Raw genomic sequence first — 24,543 nt, forward strand, 5'->3', positions numbered from 1 at the left:
ATAACTTTCTCAACTTGTCCTGCCACTTTTGTGGTATACCTTAATACAAGAACCCAAGAAATAGGAGCAAGAGTAGACCATTTGGCCCATCAAGCCTTCTCCACCATTCAATATGATCATAGCTGATCTTGGGCTTTGATACCATTTTCCTGCCCCTTCCTCATATCCCATGATTCCCTGCAAGTAGGTGTGGCTATGGTTTATATACATCACCAGATAGGAAATGATGTAAGGTACCACATGGTAGATAGTCTGCAGTATGTAGTCATCTAAATAAGATGCGTTCTCAAGAGCTTTCCAAGATTGTACATGTGCTACTTAATCTTCATGAATAAAGAACCCACATTTGAGTTTACCAATCCCATTTAAGTGTTTGGTGCCTTTGTGTTCAAGAGTAAGAAATAGAAACACAACAGCCTGCTATAAAAATATGTGTACATACAATCCCAGGTCTCTCTATTCCTGCATCCCCTTTAAAATTGTACCATCTAATTCATAATGCCTTCCTTCATACTTCCTACTAAAATATATCACTTCACACTTCTCTACATTAAATAATATTTCCTACGTGTCTGCCCATTTCAACAATCTATGTTCTCCTGAAGTCCTTTACTACCTTCCTCATTATTTACTACACTTCTGAGTTCCATATCATCTGCAAACTTTGAGATTATGCCTTGTGTACCCAAGTCCAGATCATTATTATATATTGAAAGGAGCTGTGGTCCTAATACCGAGCCCTGTGGACCACCACTGTACACTTCCCTCTGGTCTGAAAAAACAGCCATTCTCCACTACTCCCTGCTTTCTGTCCCTTAGCCATTTTGTACCTATGCTGCCAGTGCCTCAATAATCCTGTGGCCTTTAAATTTGCTAATGTCTATCATATTCCATTTTGCCATACCCCTTTTGAAAGTCCATATACTCAACATCAACTTCATTCTCTTTATCAACTCTCTCGCCTTTACTTCATCTAAGAACCTGATCAAGTTGGTCAAACAGGATTTCCCTTTAACACACCAGTGCTGGCTTTCATTAATTAGCCCAAACTTTTCTAAATGTCAATGAATTTTGTGTTGTATCATTGTAATGACAAAATCAAAGGAAAATTTTAAGTAATTAAAAAAAAAAATCACAGAATGTTTACAGCACAGGAGGAGGATATTTGGCCCGTTGTGTTTGTGCTGGCCCTGTGAGGGGGCAATTCACCTACTGTCATTCCCCCACCTTTTCTTAGTAGCCGTGCACATTCTTCCTATTCAGATACTGATCAAATTACCTGTTGAATGCCTTTACTGAATCTGCCTCCACCAAATAGTGCATTCCAGATCCTAACCACTCGCTGCATGAAAAAAGTTTTCCCTCATGTTGTCATTGTTTCTTTTGCCAATTACCTTAAGTCTGTGCCTTTTGGTTCTCGATCCTTCCACCAATAGGAATAGCTTCTCCCAATCTCTCTGTCTAGACCCCTCATGATTTTGAATACATCTATCAAATCTCCTCTTAACCTTCTCTTCTCCAACAAAAACAGTCCTAACTTCTCCAATCTGTCTATGTGACTGAAATTCTTCATCCATGGAACCATTCTCGTGAATCTTTTTTGCACTCTAATGCCTTCACATCCTTCCTAAAATGTGGCACCCAGAACTGAACACAATACTCCAGTTGAGATCGAACCAATGTTTTACACAAGTTTAACATAACTTCCTTGCTTTTGTACTCTAGGCTCCTGTATGCTTTATTAACCATACTCTCAACCTGGCCTGCCACCTTCAATAATTTATGCACATATACATTTAGTTCCCTCTGCTCCTGCACACCCTTTAGAATGATACCTTTTAATTTATATTGTCTCTCTGCATTCTGCTAAAGTGAATCACTTCAACCTGTCTTTGTCCTTTTGAAGTTCTACACTATCCTCCTCACAGTTCACAATACTTCCAATTTTGTATCATCTCCAAAATTTGAAATTGTGCCTTGTACACCAAGGTATAGGTAATTTATTTATATCAGGAAGAGCAGGAGTCCAAACACTGACCCAAGAAGCTCCAGCATAAACCTCCCTCTAGTCCGAAAACATCCATCAACCACTACTCTCTGTTTCATTTGTCATTCAGCCAATTTCGTATCCATGTTGCAACTGTCCCTTTTATTCTATAAGCTCTAACATTGCTCACAAGTAAGCCCATGTATATGACTTCAACATTACCCTCATCAATTCTCTGTTAGCTCATCAAAAAACACAAACAAGTTAGATATACATTATTTTCCCTTAACAAATCCATGCCGGCTTTCCTTAATTAACCCGCATTTGTCCAAATGACAATTGATGTTCTCCCTATTTATTGTTTCTAAATGTTTCTCCACAACCAAAATTAAACTGACTGGCCTGTAGTTGCTGGGCTTATCTGTACATACTTTTTTGAACAAGGATACAATGTTTGCAATTCTCCAGTCCTTTGGCACCAGTCCTGAGCCTAAGGAAGATTTTAAAATTATGGACAGTGCCGCCCCAATTTCCACTCCCATTTCCCTCAGTATCCTTGGATGCAATCTATCTAGTTATGTAGATAGTTTGGAGAAGTTGGGACAGTTTTCCTTGGTGAAGGGAAAGTTGAGAGGAGATTTGATACAGGTATTCAAAACTATGAGGGGTCTGGAAAATAGTTCCCACTAGTGGAAGCACCGAGAATAAAAGGGCACAGATTTAAGGTAATTCGAAAAAGAAGCAAACATGAGGATAAACTTTTTCATGCAGCGAGAAGTTAAGATCTGAAAATTGCTGCTTGATGGTTTTTTTTATTCATTCATGGGATGTTGGCGTTGCTGGCTAGGCCCGTGAGAAGGTGATGGGGAGCTGCCTTCTTCAATTGCTGCAGTCTTTGTGTTGTAGGTACACCAACAGTGCTGTTAGGAAGCGAGTTGCAGGATTTTGACCCAGCGAAAGTGAAGGAATGGTGATATATTTCCAAGTTAGTGTGGTGAGAGTTTTAGAGGGGAATTTCCAGATGATTGTGGTGTTCCCATGTGTCTGCGGCCCTTGTCCTTCTAGATGGTAGTGGTTGTGGGTTTGAAATGTGCTGTCTATGAGAGTCAACCTTATTGAAACCTATAAGATTCTTAGAGGCCTTGACAGGCTAGATGCTGAGAGGCTGTTTCCCCTTGTGGGAGAGTCTAGGACCAGAGGGCATAATCTCAGAGTAAGGGGTCACCCATTTAAGACAGATATAAGGAGGAATTTCCTCCCTCAAAGAGTAATGAATCTGTGGAATTCTTTCCCGCAGAGAGCTGTAGAGGTTGGGTCATTAAGTACATTCAAGGCTAAGATAGACAGATTTTTAATCAGTAAGTGAATCAAGGGCTATGGGAAAAAGCCAGGAAAGTGGAGTTGAGGATTATCAGATCAGCCATGATCTCATTGAATGGCGGAGCAGACTTGATGGATGAGTGGCCTACTTCTGCCCTATGGCGTATGGTCTTATGTCTAAGGAATCTTGGTGAGTTCTTGCAGTGCATCTTGTAGATGGTACACACTGCTGTCACTGTGCATCAGTGGTGGAGGGAGTGAATGTTTGTCAATGGGGTGCCAATCAAGTGAGCAGCTTTGTCCTGGATGATGTCAAGCTTCTTAAGTGTTGTTGGAGCTGCACTCATTCAGGCAAGTGGAGAATATTCCATCACACTCCTGAGTCATGGCTTGTAGATAGTGGACAGGCTTTGGGGAGTCAGTAATGAGTTACTCGCTGCAGGATTCTTGGCTTCTGACCTGCTCTTGCAGCCACAGTATTTATATGGCCAGTCCAGTTCAGTTTCTGGTTGATCATGGGGAATTCAGTGAATGGTAATGCCATTGAACATCAAGGGGTGATGGTCAGATTCTCTCTTGTTAGAGATGGTCATTGCCTGGCACTAGAGTGGCGCAAACGCTACTTGCCACTTATCAGCCAAAGCCTGGATATTGTCCAGGTCTTGCTGCATTTAGAAATGGACTGCTTCACTATCTGAGGAGTCGCTAATGGTGCTGAGCATCATGCAACCATCAGCGAACATCCCTACTTCTGACCTTGTGATGCAGGTCATTGAAGAAACAGTTGAAGATGGTTGGGCCTAGGACGCTACCTGAGGAACTCATGCAATGGTATCCTGGAGCTGAGATGATTGACTTCAAACAACCACAACCATCTTCCTTTGTGATAGGTATGATTCCAACCAGCTGACAGTTTTCCCCGATTCTGATTGACTACAGTTTTGCTAGGGCTCCTTGATGCCATACTTAGTCAAATACTGCCTTGATGTCAAGGACGATCGCTCTCACCTCATCTCTGGAATTTAGCTGTTTTGTCCATGTTTGAACCAAGACTGTCTGAGGTCCGGAGCTAAGTGATTCTGGCAGAACCCAAGCTAAGCGAATTTTGGAAGACATCCATCAAAATCAGCACATCGAATCCTCTACTCCGGAATTGGTGCTATTGAACTATTTTATCCCACCCTTCAAATCCATGTTTTTGTGTCTTATATGTGTGTATATAGGGATTTAAGAAGGGGTAGAGTTTAGGTTATAGACTTAGAAATTAGCAGTTCATATTTATTTCTTTTTCCACTGGTTAACAACAGTTTGTTCGATAAACAGTTATTTACTTGTTAAGTTGATAAACCTGGTACTCATATTCTGTTAACCCAGATTAAACAGTTAGGTAGAATTGGGGAAATATGATGATTTGATCAAAATTTTTCACATTTGTCATGGCTTGGGGAACAGTGGAGCTTGATATTACAGTGCATTATCCCCAGTGAGTCATGGCAGCAGCAAGTTCTGGAGCACAAGTCTTCAGTACTCTTGCTGGACTGTTGTCAGGGCCCATCGCCTTTGCAGTATCCAGTGCCTTCAGCCATAACTTGATATCATTTGGAGTGAATTGAATTGGCTGAAGACTGACATGTGTGATGCTGGGGACCTCTGGAAGACGATTAGATGGATCATCCACTCGGCACTTCTGGCTGAAGATTGTTGCAAATGCTTCAGCCTCATGTTTTGCACTGATGTGCTGGGCTGCCCCATCATTGAGGGTGGGGATATTTATGGAGTGTTCTCCTCCTCCTCCAGTGAGTTGTTTGATTGTGCACCACCATTCACGACTGGATGTGGCAGGACTGCAGAGCTTAGGCTTGATCATTGGCTGTGGAATCACTAGCTCTATCGCTTGTTGCTTATACTGTTTGGAATGCAAGTGGTCCTGTGTTGTAGCTTCACCAGGTTAACACCTAATTTTTAGGTATGCCTAATGCTGCTCCTGGCATGTCCTCCTGCACTCTTTATTAAACGAGGGTTGATCCCCTGGCTTAGTGGTAATGGTAGAGTGGTATAGTGGGGAATATGCTAGGCCATGAGGTTACAGGTTGTGGGTGAGTACAATTCTGCTGCTGCTGCTGATGGCCCACAGTGCCTCATCGTTGTCCAGTCTTGAGTTGCTAGGTCTTTTCGAAATCACAAAGCACGGTGGTAGTGCCACACAACATGATGTCAGGTATCCTCAATGTGAAGATGGGATTTCATTTCCATCACCGTGAGGTGGTCACTCCTGCAGCATCTGCGGCAGGCAGGCTTGTGAGCTTGAGGCCAAATATGGTTTGCTCTCTTCTTGGTTCCCTGACGACCTGCCGCAGACCCAGTCTGGCCGAATCCATTGAAGTTCCCCACTCAGAGTACATTCTGAACGAAGAAATGTGAGGTGATGCATTTTGGGAGGACTAACATAATAAAGGAATGCATAATGATAGGACCCTAGGAAGTAGAGAGGATCAGAGGGACCTTGGTGTACATGTCCATAGATCCCTAAAGGCAGCAGCACATGTAGATAAGATAGTTAAGAAGGTAAATGGGATACTTGCCTTTATTGGCTGGGAAATAGAATGTAAGAGCAGAAACAAAAACAAAAATTACTGGAAAAACTCAGCAGGTCTGACAGCATCTGTGGAGAGGAAGTCAATGTTTCGATCTGCATGACTCTTCATCAGATTTCCAGCATTCGCAGTATTTTGTTTTTATCTTAGAATGTAAGAGCAGGGAGTTATGTTGGAGCTGTATAAAATACTAGTTAGGCCACAGCTGGAGTACTGTATGCGGTTTTGGTCGCTATAATAGAAGGAGGACATGATTGCAATGGAGAGGGTGCAGAGGAGATTCACCAGGATGTTGCCTGGGCTGGAGCGTTTCAGCTATAAAGAGGAACTGGATAGGCTAGGGTTGTTTTCCTTAGAACAGAGAAGACTGAGGGGGACCTGATAGAGGTATACAAAATTATGAGGGGCATAGATAGGGTAGGTGGGAAGAAACTTTTCCCCTTAGCCGAGGCATCAATAACCATGCGGCATAGATTTAAGGTAAGGAGCAGGAGGTTTAGAGGCGATTTAAGGAAATTTTTTTTCACCCAGAGGGTGGTTGGGATCTGGAACACACTGCCTGAGGGGGTGGTAGAGGCAGGACATTTAAGAAGTATTCAGATGAGCACGTGAAACGCCATAGCATACAGGGCTACGGGCCAAGTGCTGGAAAATGGGATTAGGATAGGTGCTTGATGGCCAGCATGGGCACAATGGCACCATTTCTGTGTTGAATAACTCTATGACTCTAATGTACAACATGGAGGAGTACTGAGGGTGTGTGTTTGGGCCCGATACAATAAAACTTCGTGGGATCCATAGTTGCTGTTGAGGACTCCCAGGGTAACTGCCTCCCAACTGTATACTACCTCTGCTGGGTCTGTCCTGTCGGTGACAATTGACAATGGTTTCAGCTGGGGCATACAAGGGGGAATTGGATTATTATCTGAATAGGAAGAATATGCAGGGGTCACAGCGAGGAGGCAGGGTAATGGCACTAGGTGAATTGTTCATCGGGAAAGTTGGTGCAGACCCTTCGGTGCTGTAACACTTCTGTGATCCTGCATCTCATGGCCACCACGTGGCTGCAAATGGAGATCACGTGCTCACACTCAACACCGCCCCACCCCCCTCAGCCCGCCGGCACCGCAGCCTCGGTTTAGCTGTCTGGCGTCTGGAGAACGGGCAGCGCTGAGCACGCCATGTTTGTTGGATAACGACAGCCTAAAAAGCCGGGTGCATGGAAAAAACCGCGGCGCCGGACGAGGCTCGAGGCATGCGCTCTGCGGTTGGGACAGGCTTGGTGCTCAAGGGGCGCGCACGCGCTCTGCGGCCGGGACGATCTGGGTGCTCAAGGGGCGCGCATGCGCTCTGCAGCCGGGACGAACTGGGGGGGGGGGGGCACAAGGGGCGCGCATGCGCTCTGCGGCTGGGACAAACTTGGGCAGACAAGGTGCGCGCATGCGCCCTACGGCGGGGGGGAAAAAAATTTTTTTGGCTGGAGCTTTGCAGTGAGTGGCGTTTGAATCGTTCAGGCCGTGAATCGACACCGAGTGGAAACGGAGCGACTCCGTAATTTACCGCTCTGTGCTCAGTCCCCTCCCCTTTACCCTCATCCCCCACCACCACTACCCCTTCGACCTCCCTTTCCCCCCCCCCCCCACACACACACACACACACACTAACTGACTGACCGGCAGAGCGGGAGCCATGATGTAAAAGTGAAAAGGAGTCAGGAGGAGGAGGAGGAAGAAGAACGGACGGAGAGTGGGAGAAGAATCAACCAGGTATCCGGAATGGGGGAGGTGGCGGTTTCCTCAGCCCAACGGCCCCGGGGGTGGAGGGGGTAGAAGCGCGAGTGGCGCAATCCAGTGAACCCGCGGGTCTCGAGGCGGGGTGGGGGGCGGGTAGTGTGCGGGCGCTGCACGGGTCCGGGTGGGGGCGGGGAGCAGTTGCTGGAGGAGTACAAGAGTGCAACCTTCCTGGCAATTTAACTGCATGCTTAGTGGGGAGAGAGCAAGCGAGCGAGTGAGTGAGTTACTGACTGTGTCACTAGCCGAGACGTGCTTCGCAATTAAAGGGAGAAATGGTATACATTGCAACCACTGTAAAGTGTTAATGATGCAGTATGGAGATAATGGATCAGGTTTGCTAATAAATCTTCTTTAAAAAGAAACGCGTGCGATTTATGTTTTTTTCACATGTTCAGAACGTGTGTAGTATTGAACATGTTGCAGTATTGTTAGTCCAGGGAGAGAATTGAAGACTGGAATACAAAATCAGTGAATGAGATCATGTTGATACTATTCACAGCAGTGGTGCAGTGGAGGATAGCACAGGTTATGATGGGGGTGGGGGGGGAGCGGGGGGGATGGGGGGCAGGAATGTAATGTTGAAATGCAATTTTTCCAATGAGTGATGTAAAATTGGGGAGGAAAATGTAAAAATGATGTATCTGATTGACACTTGGCTACCAACAGGATAGTGGGAGGGTGGTGCAGTTGGAAAAGACCTGCAGTGTGCTATAGAACCTGTAACATGTACTGGATAGCAACTGTGTAGGTATGAAAAAGAATGGTGATGTATTATGACATTGGTTGTAGAAGAGAAGACTGTGGGAAATAAATGGTTTGTTAAAACAACTCGATAAAGCTGGAAATAAGTGCATGAGATAATTGAACATCTTAGTGACATCATTGAAGTGGAGAACGTGCAGCAGTAATTCTGGAATGGATGAATGAAAGCTTCGGTGATGTGGCTATATCAACAGCAGAGAAACTGGCGCAGTAAAGTCAATAGTGTGTGGAGCAGGAAACAAGAAAATTTCAGCATTTTAAAATCTATAACAACATTAAGGACAGTGATGTAGAGGCTGTATTTGGCAGGGTGGTTTTGATGGCAGCAGTGAGATTATTAGGGAGGGAAGAGATTGGAAATGTATGAATGGGAGTGGGACGTACTGGCAGAAATTGCTAGTATAGAGAGCAAAAAGCTACACCCGAGCCATGGGGGAAGGGATATGTAACAGGAGGGATGTTGCTGTGTGCAATTCAGAGAGCGAGCCAGCTTATGTATAGTACAAACAAGAACATTGCAATAGAGCAAAGCTAAGGAAAGAAACTGGAAGCATATGAACTGAGGTATACTTGCAATTGATTCAAGAATATTGCTGCAGTCAGAGCCTGCAGGGGGAAGAGAGAGGGAAAGCAGAGATGGTGTATGATTAAATGTGCATGGGTACTGTCGGAGCCACAGCTTTGGAAGGACTGAAGCTGAGAGGGAACATGAGCATTTGGAACTGTATGAATGAAAAGGATTGTGCTTTTGAATGGAATAGTGAGATGAGGGTGGATATTAATGAAAGGGAGAAAGTGAGGTTAAAGATTGAGGAAGAACAATATTGATGTGCTTTTTACGAATGAAAGGCAGAACTAACCTACACAGCAGTAGGCCTGTGGTTTTTAGAAAATTTATTTTTTGAACACTGATAAAGGACCGGTGAAAGAGAGCAGGAGAAATGCAGAGAAGCAGATTTGCAGCCTGAAGTAATGGAGATGAGTGAAACTTGACTCGCAGTGGAAATGGGGCTGGTTGAAGCTTTTAGGAATATAATTGAACCAGGTAGGAGAGTGAGTAGCTAGGAAGACTAGAGATGGTAATTGTCCTAATATTTCTTGTTGACTTTCTATGTGTTGCTTTTTGCAGTGATTGATTTTTTTTGCTGTTGACCTTGATTAGATCATGAAAAATATCGGATCTTTCGTTTCCTGCATTAAAATGTCATTGATGTATTTTGAATCGGGGCAGCAATTTCAGACTTTAACTTATTTTTGCATTCGTATATGGTGTGACTCCCTTAAAACATTGTACAAATTGCACACTAATGGATTTCTTTACCCATCTTCCTCTTTTCCTCCTCTTGTCCAAATCATTGGAAATCAGAAGGGGGTCAGGGAAAGCACAGTGCTGAAAATAAAAATTGTGGTGTCTGCCCAAGGCTGGTATAGTTAGTGTGACTTTAACTTTTATTTGCTTCATGCTTCACAAGCTTCCAATATAAGGTTCAGCATGTAGATTTGTAACTCCTGATCATTGCAATTTTAAATCCCAGGAAAACCTGACTTGCCTTATGCACAACGCAAAGATTTTTGTGAGGGACTGTTATGAGTGGAAGCAGAAAGTAGAATTGACACAATATTGGCAATAGGTCAGATGAAAGCAGAGGGAAAATGGTTTCTTGTGAATATGCAAAAGAATTTCTGGAAGATTGGATGGCAGGTTCACCTCTTAAGTTTTAACTGAGTTTAATCCAGTCAGAGTTAATGGATGCAAGCATATTTTCTGTCTTTAAGGGTTCTTTGTGCATTGACCCTCAATTCAGTTCCAAGTAACTTGCAGCAGCAACATTCTAAAACCAAAATTCGACCATATCGTTGGAGCAAAGTTGAGTGAACTTTGTGTGGTTGCACTGTCGTTCACCTGGCATGCCTCTTCCCCAGCACTGATCCTTCACCTTGATGAGTTTTTTTTATAAAAATACTTGCCATAGGTGATTTTAAAAAGCAATTTTCTGAAGGTTTGCAAGAGGTAAGAGAACTGCTGAGATAGGATTGTGTTAAGCTTTCCATGCTATATTTAAAAGAGGATTTAATGCTGAACCCTTGTTTAAGTCTGAATTTTTATTAAAGCAGATAATTCGATCCTTGTTTTGAACATTATTCACAAGCTTTTAATAGTTCATATAATGTGCCTTGTATAGCATGGAAATGTAAAAGGGTAAGAGCAATGCTAGTGGAAGGTGATTGTACTTGCGTGAACCATTGCCAATGTAGTTTCTCACCTGATAAATTGTCACTGGGGAAAAAAGAAACAAAAAGCAGAGGGAAATTGATACTCTGGCCTTTGTACCTCCTAGCTGTAGAGCGACATTGTTGAGAACAGGCTAAATGCTTGTTGTCTTGACTTTTGGAAGAATGTAGATGAGAGAGAGAGAGCATAAGGAAAAAAAGGCTTACATTTTTATAAAGGGCTTTTCATGACCTCAGGACATCCTAAAGTGTTTTTCATCCAATGAAGAAGTACATTTGAATTGTAGTCATTGTTGGAAACATAAATAATTAGAACAGTAATGTCATTATGGACAGAATGAGTTTTTTATTGATTGATATTGGCAGAGCACCGGAGATAACTCCCCCTGCCCTTCTTTTCGATAGTGCCAAGTGACCTTTTATGTCCACTTGAGAGAGTAGCCATGGCCTTGGTGTAATGTCTCATCCGAAAGGATGCAACCCTAATGGGACAGCATTCCCTTAGTGGTGTACTGAAGTCAGTCTAGATTTTTGTGCACATGTTTCTGGAGTGTGACTTTAACCCAAAACCCTCTGATCCAGAGATGCAAATACTACCCACTGAGCTCAGCTAATACAAATACTGTAATGAACACACTTCAGAAATCATTTCATGTACATTCATGCAATAACAGGTATTAAAATGGTATTGTGTAAGAAATGCTGCAATTGAAGTACCGTGGCCAGAGTTGAGAAGTATCTCATGCCAATCTGCCTTGAAGCTCAAGCCTCGACTCCAGTGATTAACTTTTGTCAATGATTCATGTCATTTTGGGTGGTATGAATGGAAATTGAGCTTCATGCTATAATAGATGACAGCGCGAGAAGTTTTTAAAGTTGAGGGCAAGTATAAACAGGAAGCTAAAAACATGATTGTTCGTTCAGCTTTTATCCCATTGAGAAACTTGCACTGTAAAAAGTGGTGAGCTAAGTTGGCAATTTGCTGTTGAACAATGAGACTCTTAGAACATTCATTTGTTGTAGTGGGCAGAGTTAGGGTGGGCTGTTAGTTTAAAAATAAAGTCAGCCTTTCACCAACTAGAGTGAGGAATAAATTATATGTCAAAAACTTTTTGGCAACAATTCATTACAGTAACTGGTCATGAGGTTTCTCGGAGTTGGAATATTTTTTGAATCTAAATGTTTTATAATGTAAGTAGCTTTAAGAGAAACAGCCATAATTTTATGTGAAACAACCATAATTTTTGTTGATGTGGCCTGGATTGTGCCAGCTACCAAAATCTGAACTAGAATATTTTGTGGTTGTTATCAGATGTTTTCTAAACCAGGAGTGTAATGAGGTTCATTTACAAAGCACTGAATTGACAGCTTCTGGAAATAATTAAGTTGTAGTTTAGATAGTGAAATGTCTGGACAAGAAATAGCTTTTAGTTATCAATGACTGTTCTAATTAGGTAGCTGTGACTAGTCTACTATAGGGATTGGTTCTGGGACTTGTGCTTGAAATACTTATAATGTACAGTTTAATGAGAGTATTGTAAGAATTTAAGTTGTGGATGTCATCATTGTCTGGAAAACAAGAATATTCTGAAGAGGGTGATGGAATTCAAACTTATCTGGCTGAATAAATAATCAATATTGAAATTTTAAAAATAAAAATGTGAAATGAGTACATAAGTGCACCGTTATGGTAGATCAGAGAAAATGTCAAATGTTGAAAGGCAATGGAAAGCCAATTATCTCGGTAAGTTTTAAGGAAGAGATGCAAGTTGCAAAATGTATTTGGAAGTATTGGATCATACTTAGAAATGTTGTTATCACTGTGTACCCTTCAGAAAAGAAAAAGCTAGTGAGAATGACCTAAAAACCTGAACCATTGAAGAAAGTAAAGAAGGTTATCCTGGTTACATTGGCGGAGGTAGTTTTTTTTCTGCATGGGAGATAGCTTGAATCCAGTTTTTAAACTGATGAATAAGATCGATCAGGTAGTTAGACTTTTTGCTTTTGCAGAATCAAGATCTGAGGTTATGATTTATAAGCTTAAAAAGACCATGAGCTCACTTAATGAGAAGGTGGTATCCATATTTTGGAATTTACTTCTGCAATGTGCTATTTCCCTATTGGATGCTGACTTCAGTAGAACACAGGAAAAAAGAATTGATCAGGAGTAGAAGGATCAATGGTCTATGAAGAAGAGGGCCTGATTCAGTTCTGAGTGTGTCTAAAACAATCTGACTGTCCTCTTGCTTTTTAATATTTGTAGCAAGGCATTGAAATTGATAGCATTAGAAAAAGATTCATAGGAAAGCTTTTCTTTACTTTTTCTATAGCATCCTATCACATCAACATTCAAAACAACTTATTACGACTGTTGGGGTAAGCGAAAATAGCAGCCATTCTGAGCAAGCAGTCTCCCTGGTAAAGCAGTGAAATGATTGATCCCTGTTTTTGTTGTGTCATCTGTTGTAGTAATATTGGGCAGAATACTGGAAGAAGTTACAGCTTTTTAATACCATGCAATGTTAAAGAGCAACAGCAACTTGTGCTTTTAGTATGACTTTAATATAGAAGAAAAAAATACCAAGCTACTTCATGATGTATGCTCAAATAAAAATGGCTTCTAGCCAAAGGAGATGTTCGAAGTAATGCCTAAAAGCTTGATCAAAGAAGTGGCTTGAGTGTGGGATAGTGACAAGGAAGAGGAGCTACGGGAGGCAATTCAAGAGCATGGAGCTGAGATAGCTGACAATATGGGTGCCAATGGTGGGGCAAAGAAGTAGGTGCACTAGAGGTCACAGCCAGAGATTCTGTGTTCTGAAGGAGATGAGAGGAGGGCCCAGGCCATGAAGGAACTTAACGATGTGTGCAGGAATTTTAATTTTGAAGCACTGGGTGATAATGTAGTGTAGCAAGGACAGGAATCAGAATCACACAGTGCAGAAGAGGCCCTTCGGCCTATTGAGTCTGCACCAATGTGTGAGAGATACCTGATCTACCTACCTAATCCCATTTACCAGCACTTGGCCCATAACCTTGAATGTTATGACGTGCCAAGTGCTCATCCAGGTCCTTTTTAAAGGATGTGAGGCAACCCGCATCCACCACCCTCCCAGGCAGCACATTCCAGACCGTCACCACCCTCTGGGCAAAAAAGTTTTTCCTCACATCCCCCCCTAAACCTCCTGCCCCTCACCTTGAACTTATGCCCCCTTGTGACTGACCCTTCGACTAAGGGAAACAGCTGCCCCCTATCCACCCTGTCCATGCCCCTCATAATCTTGTACACCTCCATCAGGTCGCCCCTCAGTCTTCTCTGCTCCAACAAAAACAACCCAAGTCTATCCAACCTCTCTTCATAACTTAAATATTTCATCCCAGGCAACATCCTGGTGAATCTCTTCTGCACCCCTTCCAGTGCAATCACATCCTTCCTATAATTTGGCGACCAGAACTGCACACACTACCCTAGCTATGGCCTCACCAAGGTTCTCTACAACTCCAACACGACCTTTCTATTTTTGTAATCTATGCCTCGATTGATAAAAGCAAGTATCCCATATGTCTTTTTCAACAGCCCACTAACCTGCCCCTCTGCCTTCAGAGATCTGTGGACAAACACGCCCCTTGTCAAATTACTCCTTCCAAAGTGTATCTTTACTTTGGCAGGCAAAAGTGGCAAAAATAGGGTACGGGCAGCAGAGTTTTCAATGGGTTGAAATTTATGGAATATGTAGCTGGCTTTTTAAGGATAGTCTCACTTTTGTTTGTGTTGGTAAGATTGAATTCTTTATGAAGCTTATGAGAAGTGCCTGTGCATTGGAAGTGCAGGAAGTTTAATATTGCATGGATGCTAGAGACTAGGACTTGATTTCAGAGTTAAATTTGTTTTGTATAATGACATGGAATTCAGTGGGAGTCTTGCCACGACAAACCACGTCAGTTTTGTCGGTATAAATCAGTGTGACGTAAAAGGAACTGAAAGCAACAGTAACTTAGATATTACTTTGTTTCATTTTTATTAGTGGGATTGGGATGGTGAAATCAAGTGCAACACAATCCTTTGTTAGTACTGATAATAGCACCAGGCTAGTAATTCAGAGAACATAAGAAATAGGAATAGGAGTAGACCATTCGGCCCCTTGAGCCTGCTCCGCCATTCAGTAAGGTCATGGCTGATCTGCTTGCGTTCCAAATTCCACATTCCCATTTATCCCCGATAACCTTGGATTCCCTTGCCTAACAACAATCTATCTACCTTTTCCTTAAAAATATTCAATGACCTCGCCTCCACCATCTTCTGAGGCAGAGAATTCCAAAGTCACACAACCCTCTGAGAGAAAAATTTTCTCCTCATCTCTGTCCTTCAAGGGTGACCCTTAATTTTAAAACAGTGCCCCCTAGCTCTGGAATCACGTACAATGAGGCCGAGGCTAATGCTCAGGAGACATGGGTTCAAACCCCACCATGGCAGCTGGTGGAATTTAACTTCAGTTAATAAATTTGGAGTTTAAAAAAAAATAGTTTTGGTAATAGTAACCATGAACCATTGTCAATTGTCGTAAAAACCCATCTGGTTCACTAATGTCCTTTTGGGAAAGGAAATCTGCCATTCTTACTTGGCCTGACCTACATGTGACTGCAGACCCACAGCAGTGTGGTTGACTTTTATAAGCACTCAAATGGCCCAAGAAGCCACTCGGTTGTAATTTTGCAAAAACAAATGAAACTGGATGGATCACTCAGCATCCACCTTGGCACTAGAGATGACAACAGCAAACCCAGCCCTGTCGACCTTGTAAAGTCCTCCTCACTAACATCTGGGGGCTTGTGCCAAAATTTTGAGAGTTGTCCTACAGACTAGTAAGGCAATAACCTGACAGTAAGACAAAAGCAAAATACTGCGGATGCTTAAAATCTGAAACAAAAACAGAAAATGCTGGAAAAACTCAGCAGTCTAACAGCATCTGTGAAGAGAAAAACAGAGTTAACGTTTCGAGTCCATATGACGCTTCAGAGCAGACTGACAGTCATACTTACAGAATCGTACCCTGCGGACACCACCAGACACCACCATCACCATCCTGGGTATGTCCTGTTCCATCAACACAGTGGCACAGTGGTATACAGTCGGGAGGGACTTGTCCTGGGAGTTCTCAACATTGACTCTGGACCCCATGAATTCTACTGGCATCAGATCAGTCATGGGCAAGGAAATTTCCTGCTGATTTGCCACCTACCGTCTTCCCCCTCAGTTGATGAATCGGTACTCCTCCATGTTGAACACTACTTGGAAGAAGCACTGAAGATGGCTAGGGCACAGAATGTCTTCTGGGTGGGGACCTTCAATGTCCATCACTAAGAGTGGCTCGGTAGCACCACCACTGACAGAGCTGGCTGAGTCCAAATGGATATGGCTGCTAGCCTGCGTCTGTGGCAGGTGGTGACAGAACTAACAAGAGGGAGAAATCCACTTGACCTCGTCCTCACCAGCCCACCTATCAAGGATGCATCTGTACATGACAATATCGGTAGGAATGACCATCTTGTGGAGGCAAAGTCCCGTCTTCACATTGTGGATAGCTTCCATCGTGTTGTGTGGCACTACCACTGTGCTGATGGGTTAGATTTCGAACTGATCTAGCAACTAAAAACTGGGGATGCATGAAGTGCTGTGGGCCATCAGCAGCAGAATTGTATGCAACCACAATTTGCAAATTCACCACCCTATCATTACCATCAAGCTGACAGATCAACCCTGGTTCAATGAAGAGCGCAGGAGGGCATGTCACGAGCAGCAGCAGGCATATCTAAACCTGAGGTGTCAACCTGGTAAATCTATAACACAGGACTACTTACATGACAAACATCAAAAGCAGCATAAGCTCTGCAGTCCTGCCACATCCAGTCATGAGTGGTGGTGGACAATTAACTCACTGGAGGAGGTGGTTCCACAAATATCCCCGTCCTCAATGATGGGGGAGCCAAGCACATCAGTGCAAAAAACAAGGCTGAAGCATGTGCAGCCATCCTCACCCAGAAGTACTGAGTGGATGATCCCACCAACGCCACAGATGCCAGTCTTCAGCCAATCCGATCCACTCCTCGTGACACTGCAAAGGCTGTAGGACCTGACACATTCCAGCAACAGTACTGAAGACATCTGCTCCTGAACTAACTATGCTGTTAGCCAAGCTGTTCCAGTACAGCTACAACACTGGCACCTGTCCAGCAATGTGGAAAACTGCCCAGTATGTCCTGTCCACAAAAAGCAGGACAAATACCACCTGGCCAATTACAACTCCGTCAGTCTACACTCCATCAGCAAAGTGTTGCAAGCGGTCATCAAGAGTACTATCAAGTGGTACATACTCAGCAATAACCTGCTCACTGATGCTCAGTTTGGGTTCCACCAGGGCCACACAACCCCTGACCTCGTTACATTTGGTCTTAGTCCAAACAAGGGCAAAAGAGCTGAGCTTCACAGATGAGGTGAGAGTGACTGCCCTTGACATCAGGCAACATTTGACCGAGTGTGCCATCAAGGACACCTAGCAAAACTGAAGTCAGTGAGAATTGGGGTGGTGCGGTGAAAACTCTCTGCTGGTTGGAGTCATACCTAGCTCAAAGCAAGATGGTTGTGGTTGGAGGTTAATTATCTCAGTCCCAGGACATCACTGCAGGTACTCCTCAGGGTTGTGCTCTAGGCGCAACCATCTTCAGCTGCTTCATCAATGACCTTCCCTCTATCATAAGATCAAAAGTGGGGCTGTTTGCTGCTGATTGTACAATATTCTGCACCATTTGCAATTCCTCACATGCTGAAGCAGTCCATGCCCATATGCAGCAAGACCTGGCTTGGGCTGACAAGTGGCAAGTAACATTCATGCCACACAAATACCAGGCAATGACCATCTCCAGCAAGAGAGAATCCAGTCATTTCCCCTTGATAATCAATGGCATTACCATTGCTGAATTCCCCACTATCAAAATCCTGGGGGTTACCATTGATCAGATACTGAACTGGACGAGCCGTGTAAGTACCATGGCTACAAAAGCAGGTCAGAGGCTAGGAATCCTGTGGCAAATAATTCGCCTCCTGACTCCCCAAAGCCTGTCTAACATTTACAAGGTACAAGTCAGGAGTGTGGTGGAACACTCTCCACTTGCCTGGATGAGTGCAGCTCCAACAACACCCAGGAAGCTCGACATCATTTAGGACATAGCAGCCTGCTTGATTGGCAACCCATCCACCACCTTCAACATCCACTCCCTCCACCACCGATGCACCGTAACAACGTGTACGATCTACAATATACACTGCAGCAAATCACCAAGGTACCTTTGACAGCACATCCTAATTCGTGAGCTGTACCACCAAGGAGGACAAGGGCAGCATATACTTGGGAACATCACCACCTGCGAGTTTCCTTCCAAGTTGCAAACCATCCTGGCTTGGAACTGTATCACTGTACCTTCACTGTCGCTGGGTCAAAATCCTGGAACTTCCTACTAATAGCACTGCGGGTCTACCTGCACCACCTGCAGTTCAAGAAGGCTGCTCACCAAGGGCAATCACGGATGGGCAGTAAAAGTGCTGGCCCAGCCAGCCACATCCATGTCCTAAGAATTTTTAAAAATCCAGAGAACTTGGGGTGGTGGTTGTGCAACTTCTAGGGGCTTTCCAACCCATGACCTCTGCCTTTTAAAATAAGGGATAACTTACTGGTGATAGCCCTCCTCCATAATAAATTAGTGAAGTTAATTCACATATATTTGGTGGGTATTTCAGATTTTTGTAAAATCTTTAAATTTCAGAGGTATCTCCAGCTCTAGGTCTTTCCTTCCCTCAGCACCATCTACTAGACACAAGTCAGGAGTGTGATAAAATACTCTACTGGATTGAGTACAGCTCCCACAACACTCGGGATGCTTGACACCGCCCAGTACAAAGGAGCCCGCTTGATTGGCACTGCATCCGCAAACATTCACTCCCTCCACCACTGACGCAGAGTAGCAGCATTGTGTACCATCTACTAGATGCGCTGCAGGAATTCACTAAGGCTCCTTAGACAGCACCTTCCAAACCCATGACCACTACCATCAAGAAGGACAAGAGCAGCAGATAGATGGGGATACCAGCACCTTGAAGTTCCCCTCCAAGTCACTCATCATCCTGACTTGGAAATATATTGCCGTTCCTTCACTGTTGCTGGGTCAAAATCCTGGAACTCCCTTCCTAACAGCACTGTGGGTGTACCTACGTAACATGGACTCTGCGGTTCAAGAAGGGCGCTCACTACCACCTCCTCAAGGGCAACTAGGGATGGGCAATAAATGCTGGCCTAGCCAGCGAAGCCCACATCCTGTGAATGAATTAAAAAAAGCAAAGCAACATTTCCAGCTAAATGGAATCTTGGATAGTTTGTACTCACTCATGTTGAGCTGCCATTCTGAGATAATATATTAAATCAATGCACTGACCCTTAAACCGATTGATTTTAGGGGTGTCATTCATGGGCAAACCTTCCATATTGCTGCATTTGAGTTCAGAAGGCATTTTAATAGTTATGTTTAAAACTGGTTTGAGTGCGCAGCCATTTTCTAGTGTCATTGCCCTATACATCTTTAGCCAGGTACTAGGAGATTCAGGGAGTTCTGTCTTTTAAAAAAAAACATCTTTTATCAATTGATAAGCACCAAAATAAATATGGATCGGATACTCAGATGTAAAACGTGCACTCTGATTGTAATGACCACTTCCACATGTGCTTTTAGATGTTTTTCAAGCATGAAGTGAGAATATATAAATGAGAATGATCAGTGCGGCACAGATTACTTCCTGCATTTGGTCTTTATGTGGCTAGATTCACTGTACCTTTAAGCAACAACAATTTGTATTTATATAGCACCTTTTTAACATCATAAAAGGACTGTTATCAAACAAAGACAGCAAGCTACATGAGATATTAGATCGGGTGATTAAAAACTTAATATAAGACTTTGGAATACATTCTCTATAGTTTTAGACTGAAACTTTTCATTTTTTTAAAGCACTTATCTGTTTCCCCCATGAGCGGTTAGATTACCAGTTTTTGGTCTTTGGCATGATCCACATATTTTTTGCTTTGGAAACAATGATGCTATTCTGCATTGTAAGTTCTGAGGAATTGAAATTTCTCAAAGATTATCTAATCCGGAGTGTTTCAAACAGTGTGGAAATATTTCCTATATAATGTTTCATTATTATCAATTTAATGAACCTATTATTTTGGGATTATAATCACGATGGAAGAATTCCAAAGATTGAATGTGCCACTAGTGGCTGTATAAAAACCAGCTGTTTATCACTTCTGTCTGCTCTGCAGACACTCACTGTTTAAGTAAGGTTTAATGTTGGAGCCTGATTTTGATGGAATGCATTGTGTGCTTAATTTCTAAAGGAAAATGATTAGGATAAACATAAAGTGGATTAATCTGTAACCTTCCCAGAGGAACAGTAACTAAAAGGTTGACTTTCATAATGCTGACTATGCTCACTGTTGCTCTTTCTAGAGCCTGCAATGAAGTTTAGATTTTGTTTATGTACAGTAGCCAGAATTATTTAATATACTTGAACATTTTGAAATAACACCTGATCATCCAAGTCAAAAATTCTCTCACTCCTTGAATCAATGTTAATTGTAATGAATCGGGGGAAAAGTTGGCTTCTGCAAGATTCTGCTCCAGTGTTTATAACTCGAGTAATCAGAGAATCCGTTGGACTTTGTTCCACAACTATTGACTTGAGAAAAAGATTGGCTAAATTGTGGCTGGCATGGCAGATTATGCTAGTGACCTCCTGTGTTTCATGTCAATTATATGATCTCATTCACACTGAATTAATGTGATTTAGTCACTAAGTTTGAGTGATCTATGGTTGACTACTGGCAACGGCCAAATATGAGATCATGTAACTGCTAGGAACATCTCAAACTTCAAACCAATTTCGTCACACTGATAGACTTGTAATCATTCCATCATTCCTATATATTCATTACCCTCCAAGTGATTACTGACTATCATTTTGACTATTTTAATATTTTCTTTCTGTTTACAACAATCAGTTACTTAAATATTCTGTAACTTCAAAAATGACTACTTCCATGACTGAATAAATATTTCTATTTTCACACAGCTTTCAATCTCTCATTTTTATCTTTTGGGTAAAATATGTCTCGGAGCTGAGTAAAGTTGGATCTTTCAATAACTGTAGTTATCATTTTGATTGTCCCTGTGAAAATAAAGTAACATCCCAAGGCAGTTCATGACTATGTGTCAAGATAACTGACCGAACACCTTTTGAAGCACCTGATTTTCAGGGAGAGGAGAAATATAGTAAGGTTTAGAAAGGGTCTTGGAGGAGTGAGTAGCAGCAGCTGAAGATTATATGACCAGTGATTGGGCTAAAAGGAGAGGTACAGCACATGGTCAGGGGACCTGGATCTTGAGGCAATCTTTTGAAGGGCTGAATTGCAGTGCCTGAGGAAAAGAACCATTAAAATCAACTAAAAAGCTGAGCTGAGCAAATGGGATTGATGCCAGACTTGCTGAGTTTTTCCAGGTAATTCTGTTTTTGTTTTGATGCAGCATCATGGGCAATTGGTTTGGAGAGGTCAGGAGTTAGCTGAGAAGCTGCAATAAGGCAGGGATTCTGCATTAGAATGAGGAAGGGGACTGTATTTGGGTGGGTGGATGGAGTTGGAGACAAGTGGATGATGTGGTAGAGGCATCTATGCTTATAGTCTTGCTTAAGAAGATATGAACGCTTGAAGGTTTCCGTTTGAGTTGGATGTTGTAAAGGACAGGAAAGAGGTGTCCACAGAGGTGGTTGATTGCAGAGGAAGGGAACCAAGGACTATCCTTGTCCTCCAGGACCCTGGAGTAAAAATTAGTACAGAATGAACATCGCAAAAGGGCTAAGGTCAACCTTCTTACATCAAAGAAATACGAAGCAAGTTTGTGAAGTCTGCCCTTAAAAGTTAAACATTTAAACTTGAGTTCACCATGAGTTAAAGCAACTTACTGTGTCTCCTAATTGACTGACTCACATCAAAGTGTGGTGTGGTGAAGCCAGATATGGCAACTGAAAACTAGGTCACCTGTGCACTAGGTATACAAGTTTTCTCCCCTCTGACTTGATGAAGCTGGGTGCTATAAATAATTGAGTAACAGTGCAAGAAACTGAATTAAGTTGGGGAAAATGTCATACAAGAGGGATGGTTATCCTGTTAACAATGTTAAGTGCCATGATGGTTTGAAGGTTAAAGGAAATCTGAGAGTCAGTTCCAGAAGTACTTTTCATTAAATTTGGCCAAGTTTCATTATGATCTTGGATACTTGCTCTCTAGCTCCATTCTAATCTGAGTGAAATACACCGTGGATTGTGGAGAGCTGTGACAATCTTAGGCCGGGAACATCTGCTCCTTAAGTACTCAGGGTTAGAATTCCAAATGTAATGCAGAATGGCCCACAGCTAAACAGACCATTAATAAACATGTTGGTTTCTTGGAAGCGGTTTTAAGTGGAATGTCATGGCTGACCACAAGATTAGAATAATTACCTCCAGTCGTGAGGTTGACTGTCAGCCACTCGTGACTTACCTTGGCCAGCCTCACTTGCTGAGGGATGTATCATGATCACATGGCTGGTCATGACATGTCTATTTCTGTGAAATGAGAAGAACATCTGAGCGGGTTGGACCTGCACAGCATAGCTGCATTGTACAGTTGTCAAATATAATGCTATACTTTGTGCTATTTGTATGCTGTTGGTATAGAAATGGGACTCCATGTTAACTGGTCATAAACTTAATGTAAATGTATACTTTATATGTTAGGTTTTATGATATAGGCTGGAAAACATCTTGCTGCAAATCTGATTTAAAGCCATTAGCATTCTTGGGTGTGGGCATTCTTGTGGGGGCTGCTTGGTTTTATTTGCTGAGTGAAGGGAGATAAGCATCAGCAGCTTCTCCAAACAAAAGATGATCATGATTTTTTAATGTAGTTGATGCGAGACTAATATTAATGATCCTTGCAAACCAGTTCTGTAAGGTGTAATGGTATATTGTTTTTTATCTGGAAATCTGATTTTTTTTTAAAAAACCTGTTAACCAGTTAATATCCTGAGCACTTCAATCTGGAATGTAGGCATTGCATGTAGGTATATGAATGCTACAATCTGAACCCTTTCCTTGGCATGCTTTCCTTTGGTTAAAATGTTCAAATCCTATGCATTTTGTTTTCAGGTTACTTTTTGGTCACAAAGTTGAGTGAAGTCATTGCTAAAGAGAACATTTTCCACTTTTGCAACCAACTGTCAGATTACAAACACTTTCCAGTCTCGACAATATGTCTCTGGGTGCTCTTGCAATGCGCAAGTACAGCTGATGCCAGATGCACCATTTCCTTTGTTGGCAACACTAATAAATATAATCGACCTGACCTGTAGAAAGCTAGCAGCTTTGGGTTTACAAATCGGACGCCATTAATATGTGAGGTAAACAGTGGTAACTCTTTCGAGTACAAACCCGTTTCCATCTGTTTCAGATGAAGTTACATTGTTTCATAGTTTGCCATTGTGAGATTTGAACTCTTGATCTTGGGGTTACAAACCCAGTACCAAGTCGCACTTGTCTACACTACCTTGCAATCTGATCACTGTTTATGTAATGGAACCTGTAATGGTGACTTGCACCCAGTGATGAATCTAAAGAGGAGTGTGATGTACCAGGGTGGGAGAACAGACCAACCAACCTTCTTATGGCTAAATCAGACATGCCATGTAGTGACTGCTACAGATGTGAAAAACGTGCTGGAATTCAGTGACTTACACAGGTTGGTAAAATTTGTAATCTTGTGTTTTCAATGTTAGATAGTGATTAAATGAGATGTTGGAAGAGACTGAGAAGATTTCTAGAGGGCTGGGGTGAAGAATTTTTGTTCACTTTTATCTCATTCAAATCCCAATTGATCTTTTATTCTGCTTAAAATTGTGCTGCACAGCATCAAAATGATTTGCCCCCACCCTGCTTTTTTGTTATTTTATCATTGTGTGGAGAAAATGAAAGTTTTCAAATCAGAAGCAATCAGATATTGTGGACTTCAAAATGTATTTTTTGCAAAAGCCATTTTTTAATTAATCCTTCCTGTTATCAGTGGGAGAAGGAGAGTCTGAATATTGCTGTGAATTATTGGCATTTTGGACTTCCAAAGAATACCTCTTAGTGGTCTGGATCTTCAAAAGACAAGTTAAGTATTCACATTTCAGCCAAGTGAAGCGACCTCCTTCCTTTCTAACAGGAAAAATATATTGGCCTGCACTATTTTTGCACCACAGTTATATTCATTTCAAGCCACAATAATCTGTATTTAATTTGTTATAAATTATATTCTTTGTTTCTTAAATTAGGGTATGTATGCATTGCAAAAAAGCGAGCCAGAATGCAGTGCTGTGGTATATAGGGCAGAATTAGCACATTTGTTGTCAGGTAACTTTATTTTTAGGAGTTGTTGTTTAGATTGACCTTTGCAGTGGTAACCATAGCCTCAGGAATTGAAAACAACAAATGAAGAGGTGAGTGCTATGCCTTTTTAATGCATTAAACAGCATTGCAGCTACCCAAAATAATTTTTTTCCTTAAGGAGGGATGTCTATTGTACAATAATGTTCAGAGTTTATCTGAGATCAAGGTAGCTGGAAGTTGCAGGAAATTAGGAAAACTAGAAGTTTGGCTTGTTTCAATGTATTTACTTGCAGTAGGTTAGCACACAGTCCTTTTGTTATTGCTTTCTACTGCTTGCTGAGCATCAGGTTT

General features: G+C 42.3%; 1 protein-coding gene across 5 annotated transcripts in view; it reads left to right on the forward strand.

The window, feature by feature from the left end:
• Positions 1-24,543, forward strand: part of ptpn4a (protein tyrosine phosphatase non-receptor type 4a) — a 404,635-nt gene that overhangs the window by 47,024 nt on the left and 333,068 nt on the right. For 3 of the 5 annotated variants that reach the window (XR_005944523.1, XM_041200091.1, XM_041200094.1), the window contains exon 1: positions 7,536-7,667. The exons of 1 other annotated variant lie outside the window; for it this stretch is intronic. The gene's annotated coding sequence lies outside the window, so the exon portion shown is untranslated. Of the gene's footprint in view, positions 1-7,535; positions 7,668-24,543 lie in introns of those variants that run through there. One more of the 5 variants, XM_041200095.1, reaches the window with a different exon arrangement.

This window comes from Carcharodon carcharias, chromosome 12 (genome assembly GCF_017639515.1).
Source record: "Carcharodon carcharias isolate sCarCar2 chromosome 12, sCarCar2.pri, whole genome shotgun sequence".
Classification (NCBI taxonomy): Eukaryota; Metazoa; Chordata; class Chondrichthyes; order Lamniformes; family Lamnidae; genus Carcharodon; species Carcharodon carcharias.